General features: G+C 45.8%; 1 protein-coding gene and 1 non-coding gene across 2 annotated transcripts in view; both read right to left on the bottom strand.

The window, feature by feature from the left end:
* DPF3 (double PHD fingers 3) overlaps positions 1-9,031 on the bottom strand; it is a 204,006-nt gene that overhangs the window by 100,022 nt on the left and 94,953 nt on the right. The gene's annotated exons all lie outside the window — the stretch shown is intronic.
* Positions 3,579-3,697, bottom strand: LOC111746117. Its single transcript, XR_002782948.1, has one exon. It is a non-coding gene; the product is annotated as a 5S ribosomal RNA (ribosomal RNA).

Genomic DNA, 9,031 nt, shown 5'->3' with positions numbered 1-9,031 from the left:
GCTTACAGGCTGCACAACGCTGGGGCAAGTTACTTATCTACCCTGAGCCTACATTCTACTTCCCGCAATATGGGCAACATAATGCCTACTTCAAGTCTGTGAGAGAATTAAATAAGATAGAGTCTCTGGCACACAGAGGGAAACGCCTGGGATCAGCGGCGGTTCCTTTCTCTTTCCCCCAAGAGTAGTACCTTCTGCCACTTTGTGACATGACCTTCTGCCTGAGCATGCTGATGATGCCCTGCATGTGACACACATACACACCACACTCACTACCGCAGTGTCTCTCAGGCTGTCTGTCATGTGAGACCACCTAAACCTCTGTCTCAAGACAGAAGGCCGCAGGGTGGTCAAGGTCGAACCTCAAGATTCAAGGAGAACAGAGTAGCTGTTGCATGATGATCTGAGAAGTCCGAAGCTTGCCCTAAGTGCACAGACAGCGTCTGGCCTGTTTGTCGCTGTCCCCAAGCACAGCACAGAGCTTACTTACCATTTAGGATTGAATGATGAGTAAATAAATGAATAAATCTTCATCTGATCTGCCTGCATATACAAAGCATACAGCGCTACACCTGGACTCTAACAAAATACTTTTCTCAGGTCCTTCCTCTCACCTGGAATTTTTGTCTCCTGACCTTGGCCTGGCTGGGCTTACTCTGGTCAAGGGCTAACTGAGTCCTGCCTCTTCCAGAAAGCCTCCCAGTTATCCCTGCCAATAGCGCTTGCTCTCTGTCTTCTCTGAGCCCCTTAACTGTCTCACTTATGTTTGGCCAGTCTCTACTACCCTTTTTATTTCTCCCCACGCAACTAGATTATAAGCATCTTGAAGATAAGAACTAAGGGTTGCCTACCCTGTGCTACCCAACCAAGCACAGTGCTGAGAATAGAGAAGCGTGTGATAAATATGGATTGCTTGATTGAAATGTCATGCCACCCTTAGCAAACTAATGGAAGCTTCACAGTTGAGAGAGTCTTGGGATATCCTACCTAGGTTTCTCCATATGAAAAAGAGGTATGTATGCCTGAAGTGATCCGGCTTCTCCTGAGCACAGGATTAGGCATCTGAAAACAGATAGCCTACAAATTCAAATCCTTCTGAATTTTCCCCGTCATCTTTAAAAAGTTCACTTCAGCTCCTGAGATTTTCACTTTTCCATCGACATTATTCAGGCCACTCTGCAAGACATAGAATATTCCCCTTCTCTGAACTTTACAGCTGAATACTCTGTTTTGTCATCGGACTGACCCCTGGAAGGCCAGCAGCTCCTCTGCTGATGCAGGAACCGTCCCTTTGCTTATCAGGAATACCATCACCCCACTCTTCAGAAGAATGGCCTAAGGCAGTGGATCTCAAACCTTAGCTCAGTCAAAATCAATGGGGGTGGGGAGCGGGACTGTGAAATTCTGATTCGGGATGTTTCTGGACATTTGAGATGTGATCCAGACATCTTTATTTTTGACAGATGCCCCCAGTGATTCTGAGAAATATGAAACTCACTTATCTAAGCTCTCCAGTGACCAAAGCAAGGACAGGACCAAGAGGGCCATGTTTAAATGGCAGAGCTGGAAAGCCCAGTTAACTGACTTTAACGCAGCTGGTTTTGTTCCTGTGGGGAAATTTTTCAGGTAGCTGGCATGGATTAACCTGGCAGCACTAACCAGTAGCAGACTAGTCTCACAGAAGTCCTCACCCCTAACAAAACTCCCAAGAGGTCTGGTCGAGGCAAACAAATGTGAAGACCCTGACTGACATCCTTAGAGTGGTCCCTCTGGCGGTGACTCTGACCTTCATAACATCACAAGAAAGGTACATTGGGGACAATGGCATTGCTTTGCAAAAGCCAAGTCCAATGAAGAATTTGAACCCTGAAACTCCCATCATGACTTAAATGCCACTCAGGCTGACGTTCAGGCCCGCCAGACCCAATAAATCCCTTTTGCAGCTTCTACTCTGGTGAAGACTTTTCAGGGACTTATTATGCAAAGCTACCTAAGCAAGACGGAATTTATATTGAACCTGGCCATGATTTCTGAGCTGCCACTGGGTGTTTTGATGACATACTCAACTCGGGGTTGAAGACAAGGGACTGCCAAGGACAGGAGACTGAAGGCAGGAAAAAAGCAGTGTGACTCCTTCCAGTAAATAATGGGGGCATGCGGGGGAGGTTCAGGAAAGGGGAATGCTCTGGGGAGACTGCAGCTTTCCTGATGTCCAAGGTTTGCCTTCCAAATGGCATCCAGACGTGACAAAATAAATCTCCCCACCAGAGACTAAAAAAATATGTAGAATGCACCAACTTTCAAAACTGAAAAAAAAAAGAGACTATTTTATTTAGGATGAAGCATACCTAGAAAAAAAATACGCACACCAATTATAGAAACTTCAGTGACTGAGAAGTATTTTCACTGGTTTATAGACTGGGTCCTTTCTGAAACAACAGCTGTGAGCTGGGCACCAGTCTGCTGTCCCTTGGGTGTGATTGCCAGTAGAAGCCGGCCATTGATCAGAGACAATCCTTGGACAGAAACATCTTCAGACTCCCAGCTTTGCTGTTGGAATACAAGGGCCTCAATGCTGCCCTCCCCAGCGAAGGTACTTAAAACACAACAAAGAACACGTCCTTCTGTAGTCAGTTCTCAACATAGTAGCCCAAATGATCTTTTTAACCCATTTCCCATTTGCCCTAAGAATATTCATCGGTGGTACTTGCAGCTGCAGCGTTTACCCCGAGATAACTCGTGGATTAGGGTCCTAACTTTACCCTCAAAGTTTGCCACAAAATATCTTGCTTTTATTATTATTTTCACATCGCTCTAGTATAGTGATAGTCTTTGGAAGCAAATGACATCATTCTATTTATAGCATTCTATTTTTAGTGGCAGTATTTCCATTTACAAAATATAGTAATTCTCGATCACTGAAAATGTCAAATCCTAGAAAACGTAGCGTTCCTACTCATGTTAACATCGTTCTCGAACAGTGGTTAGCCAAAGATTCATTTGATGAATTCGATTTATGTATACATTTCTGTTACATTAGGATTAGAGACAAGTTCTGTTTCAAAATAACTCCAAGAACAGTTTTTATATTTTATGTTCACATTGAAACTCAGTCAGATTTGCTTCAGCCTCAAAGAGTGTGTTTATATAAAATCAAATTAACACTGGCAGTGAGCCGCACTTTTTTTCGAAATGGGAAATGGGTTAAAATGGAAATCAGAACACGACATTCTCCTCCTTAAATCCCTCCAATGGCTTTTCATTGCACTCAGAATGAAATCCAAACTCCTTCCCACACCTACAGGCCCCCAGACTATCTGACTATGCCTACCTTTCCTACTTTACCTTGTCTCCTGCCCCTCCCCCAGTCTACTGGACTCCATCTTCACTATACTTCTTTCTGTTCCTCTAATATATCAAGATCGTCTCACCTCAGGACCTTTGCATATGCTCTTCCCTCTTCCTGGTATACATTACCCCAAATCTTCTCCTGGCTGGCTTCTCCTCTTCTTTTTTTTTGGCGAGGCAACCCTCACAGACTGCAAGGACCTTGTCAGTTTACAATGTCTTATTTTTTACATCTACAGCACCTGGTCTTCCTAGGTGGTCTCCCATTCAAGTACTAACCAGGCCCAATCCTGCTTAGCTTCCGAGATCAGACGGGATCGGGCTTGTTCAGGGTGGCATGGCCATAGACTCCTCTTCCTTCTTTGACCCACCCTATCTAGGGTGGCCCACCCTATTCCACTTCTGATCTAGCCCTTGTTATCTCATATTCTATTTTTTTTAATACTATTATCAAAAATTTTCCTGTTTCCTCTGCCTGCTGATTGTCTCTACACAACAAGACTGTGAGCTCCGTGAGAGCAGGGTCTTTATTTCTCTCATCTAAAACTGAATCCCCTGCACCTAACACAGGATTTGGCACATAGGAAATGCTCGACAGATATCACTGAACAAAAATAAATGAAAGATCTAGGTCTAAGTGCAAGAGACAGTTTGGACAGTATGGAAGCCAGGCCTTCCAGAGGGCAAAAGGTCAGTGCTGGGAGAGGCCCCCAGCAAAGAGAATGAGAGTCACACCTTCTCACTTCTAATCTTCCTTGCCCAACACACTCATGACAGTGGATTCAGGGTCTATTCCATTCTCCATAATCAGATCTTGCTCATGACCCCACAATGCCACCCACATACCCCAAAACCTGGAGAGAAATGGGGTTAAGTGGATAAATGCCATTTGTGATATCCAACACTCCTTTCGATGCCCCAAAACAACATTCCAGGCCTGATATTGGCATTGTAAACTAGCAGTGCCCGAAGAAGGTCCCCAATGTACCCACTCCACTTCCCTGAAAGGGCCTCTCTCTGGATTAACCTCTTCTGCATGTGCTTTCTCAGAGAGCTGATCCATGTGCTGTCCCAGAGCCCTGAGCCCCAAGCCTTCGGGTAGTGGCAGAGATAGGAGCAGGATGGGGGTGGGGAAGCACTGCTTGACGGGAAATCAATGGGAACTTGAAGGTCATCCGGAGGGCGCTGTCTCCCCATCATGCACCTGCTGGGATGGGATTTGTGGTCCTGACCTTGCTTGGGGGCCTCTGCCCTCCTGTCAGAGTTGGTTAAAATCAGCCTGCGGAAGCAAACGCCCTGCAGACCAAGTGATCTCCGGGCTGTCCTTCTAAAGGACATCAAGCCAAACAAAGAAGCGCTGAGTCTCATTTAACCTGCCACAAGGTTGAGAGTCACCCCAATTTCTCTTGGCAGCCCCGGGGAAAACTGTCTCAGGCCTGCTGTTTTTTGAGGCACATGCTTATAAACCTTTAATAAAATACAGAACAAAGTCAGACTGACCAAGAAGCTGGTCATGTCCCCCAATTTAAGTTCCCTGGTGGAAAATGTAGATATATCCTAGGTAACTAAGAAGACACCAAAAGAAAGGTGGGTGCCTAGAAATATCTAAATCTGCCTTCATAACCCCTACATTCAGATTAATGACAAAGAATACCAAAACCTCCACACTGCCTAAAGGAAGTCTAGCCTTCCGTCCCAATTCAGGATGTGACTGAACTTAGAGTCTGATCCCCTTTCCTTATGGACCAGTTTTCCCAAGCGCCCTTCCTTCCTGCTTTCATTCCTTCCTTCCAGTTTTCCTTCCTTCCTTCCTACCTTCCTTCCTTCCTTCCTTCCTTCCTTCCTTCCTTCCTTCCTTCCTTCCTACCTTCCTTCCTTCCTTCCTTCTTTCCTTCCTTCCCATGCCCTTACCTCCTGTCACATACCTAGTGTTCTTCCTCCAATCTTTCTATCTCAGCAAGAGTCACTTAACATACAGATTAGGAGCAAAGTGTTCAGCTCACATCACCGATCCAAAAGTTGAAGATGATTCTAGTATAAAAATGAGGAAGAGATGCCCTTAACATATATGTTTATAAAAAGATGACAGGATGATGGGAATGATCATAATAGTGGTACTCAATGAATGTATTGAGTACTTACTATGTGTGCCAGGCACTGTTCTAAGCACTTTACACATATTATCTCATTTCATCCACTTAACAACTCCATCCTATTATTTCTTCTATTTCACAGATAAGAAGAATGAGGCACAGAGGGTTTTAAGTAGCACTGTGAAGATGTAAGCCAAGGCAACTTCAGTCCAGAACCTTGCTCTTGGCCACTATCCTAACAGCCTCTCACGGGGGCACCACTGCCCCTTCACAGTGGGTTGCGTCTCCAGAATTAGAATAACTTGAACCACACAATTTTTTTTTTTTTGGCGTATTTCCAAATCTTTGGAGGTTTCTCTAAGAGCATCGCTGATTCGCTGGGTGATCTTAACTATCTCCCTTTTTGTACCTGTTTTCCAATCTGCCAAACAGTTCAGAGGTAAACAGTCCTGTCACAGAGCCACCTCTCTGTAAGTCAAGACTTTGGCTGGTTATGGGGGCTGCCTGAAAAGATATCATCAGAGAAATACAAAACGTTATCACGTGGTTTAGAAACCAAAAGTATCCCAAATGTGAGCAAGGGCTAATGGACTCTGAGAGGCTCTGTGGTTCTGAACATCTACTGACAGGAGAAAAAGAAAGATGCCAGATTATTATAAACTAAATAGTCAGATTTAAGAATCTCAGAGGATTAGAGATTGTCTAGTCTGATGCCTTTGTTGTATTGAAAGGAAAATGAATAACCAGAGAGGCGAAGTGGTTTCCTTCAGCCACACAGGGGCAGGGCTGAGATTACATCCTACCTGTCCAGGTTCCTAGTTTAAGGATTTCTCCTCTGTTTGTAGCAGGGGTCTATAAACTACAGCCTCTGGGACAAATCAGCTCACCACAAACTTCTACAAATAGAGTTTTATAGGAAGACAGTCATGCTCATTCTTCTACGTATTGTCTGTGTCCGCTTTCATGCTGCAATGGTAGAGTTGAGTGGTTCCAACAGGTTACGTGGCCTGCAAAGCCTAAAATATTTACCGTCTGGACTTGTACAGAAAAAGTCTGCTGACTCCTAGTTTATAGAATAAGTCTTCAATAATGAAAAGACTCCACCCTTGGAAGGAAAGAAAATAGAATGGGAGGCCCAAGAGTCACACAGCGTAAGCAAATAGTTTTACAATTATCCCAGCTTGGTACAACTTAATAAAAACCCATAAATATAGTTAATAATAAGGAAAACAAGCACTAGCTCACCCTACCTATTTAATAATTATTGTTAACTACAGCAAGCAAAACTCACCACTGAAAATTAATTTTTCTCTAGCCTCCCTTGAAAGCTCTTTTTCATTTGGGAAGTGCTGTTGGCCAATGAATGAAACGATGCATAGGCCTCGCTTCCTCCCAGTGAGTAGAAGGCTACTGTGGAGGCAACAGGGGAAGAGAGCATTGCTCCTCCCCATCAAACAGAGTAGTGCCGAAACCCCGCTTGTGCCCCTCACTCTACATAAAAATCCTCAGGAACAACCAGGCACAGCAGAGGCTCTCATTTAGGCTTCTCCTACCTACAGTGCCTCCCTGCCTGGCTCATCCATCTCTCTGCAGTCCAGAAAGCGATCAGGATTAGCATAAGGCTCACAGAAGCATTCTAGCCCTCAGTTGTTTTGGTGAGGACATTCTATCATCTCATGGAATGGGGGGATGGGGGTTGGCCCCTGACAGGCCGATGGCAGAATTAAGGCTGGACCTCGGTTCCAGGCTGAAGTTGGAACTTAGTCATTGTAGGTCTTTGACAAGTCTCTCAACCGTCTGGGCCCCAAGCTCCCATCTGTCAAATGGAGGAAATTATCCTCACGTATTCCAACTGACGGAATATGTGCAGAGCCAAAATCAGGGACAAGGCAGGCCAACCAAGCATCACCAAGGGTCCAATCTCTAAGTCATGCTAACACATCACCAGGATTGTAGAAAGTTGAAGAGACTTGTATTTATCAGCATTATCTCAGGCAGAGAACTTTGACAAATAGAACCCGGTTTGCATGGAACAGTCCTGGTTCACATCCAGATCCCAGCATAATTATTAACAACTCCTGCTTTGCCTCTCAAAATGCCTTTGCTTGGCTCATAAATGATAGGATCACCCTAGTGATAAGTTGTTTGGGGTCTAAGAGAGGAGTGACACCCCACCTCCAAAAGTGGTTCAGTGATGGCTTTAAATGGGCTTCTCAGAACACAGATCCAGTTTGGTCAAGAGTCAGAGCGCAGGTCTGGGGCCAGAACTGACTCGTTCAGGACAGTAGAGGAGAGGCTGCCTCTGGCAGCTCTGCTTCTCCAGTTGTCCCTCACACAGCCCATTGCCTTTTTTTTTGTTTAAACATTTAACAAATACTTAAGAGAATATCGGCCAAAGTGTGAGCTCCCTCAGAGGCCCACAAGCGCTGGAGAGGAGAGAGGGATTCAGAAAGTATCATAAGGGAAGAAAGATGTGCCAACAGGTGCCTACTACCTGCCTGCCCATGCTAAGCATCTGATTTATCTTCTCTCCATCTCTGGGACCAGGTACAGTCCCAGCCTTTCAGAGAGCCTGACGCTGACCTGACAGCACTCGATTAGTGCTCATTCTGGGGACCTGGATCCAAGCGAAGTTCAAGGCCTCCTTATGTTCTTAGAAACTCCTCCCCACGTGGGATGCACCTCTTCCACCAATCCTGCTGAACCAGAGGGATACATGTGGCCATGCTGTGTTCTGGGACCTTCGTCATTAAAAGAGGCAAGAGGCAAGCCAAAAGAAACGTCCAGAAGAGCCAGCCTGAGCTGGAGGCTGAAGTCTGTGGGGGAGGATGGAGGAGCATGGCAGCTGATTAGGCAACAAAGAAGAAGGGGGGTGGGGGGGAGAGGCCAGGGGACAGGAGTCAATATCAGTGGAACAGCACATGCCCCACAGCCATCAATATCTCTCTTCCGGAAGACAGGTTATCTGGAGAATTTATGCTCTCTGATAATTACCTTGCAGAGGAGAGGGTTCCACTTATCTTACCAGAAGAATCTGCCAGTTGCCAGGCACACAGCTTTCTGGTTAATTCCATAAACACTGCCATCTACCTCCTCCCGCATCCTCCCAGCTCCTGTCCTCTGACCTCTAACCTTTCCTTGCCTCTCTGGCCCGGGGGAAGTTGAGAATAGAAGAGTCTCAGCAATTTCCAGTAGATTTAAGGACTCAATAGGAGCTGACAGAGGGAGTTAGGGGGCTGTCTTTACTGATAGACATGAGAAGCAAGTTGAGGCCAGGCCTGGGGAACTGCAGACTGCTCAAAAGGCTCCACGGGAAGGCAGAAGCAATGCTTTGGGGCAGACGGATTGTTTTTGTCTTCTCCTGACGGATGCCATCAGGTCTGGTTAGCACTAATTTTATTTTTTCTTGTCTTCGCATCCCTCCTCGAAGCCTTCCTGTCCCCACTGCAGCCCTCCCGGGATGCCTTCCTCCACTAATGGTCTCACCGCTTATCCAGTAACCCATCATATGCTGCCTTGGGTGCCAGGATCTCCTTAAACACATGTCACAGACCCACCTGTGAGCAAGCTCATGAGGAGCAGAGTCCTTG

This window comes from Pteropus vampyrus, unplaced genomic scaffold, assembly GCF_000151845.1.
Source record: "Pteropus vampyrus isolate Shadow unplaced genomic scaffold, Pvam_2.0 Scaffold177, whole genome shotgun sequence".
NCBI classification, from domain to species: domain Eukaryota; kingdom Metazoa; phylum Chordata; class Mammalia; order Chiroptera; family Pteropodidae; genus Pteropus; species Pteropus vampyrus.
This window is presented reverse-complemented; position numbering and strand designations above follow the sequence as displayed.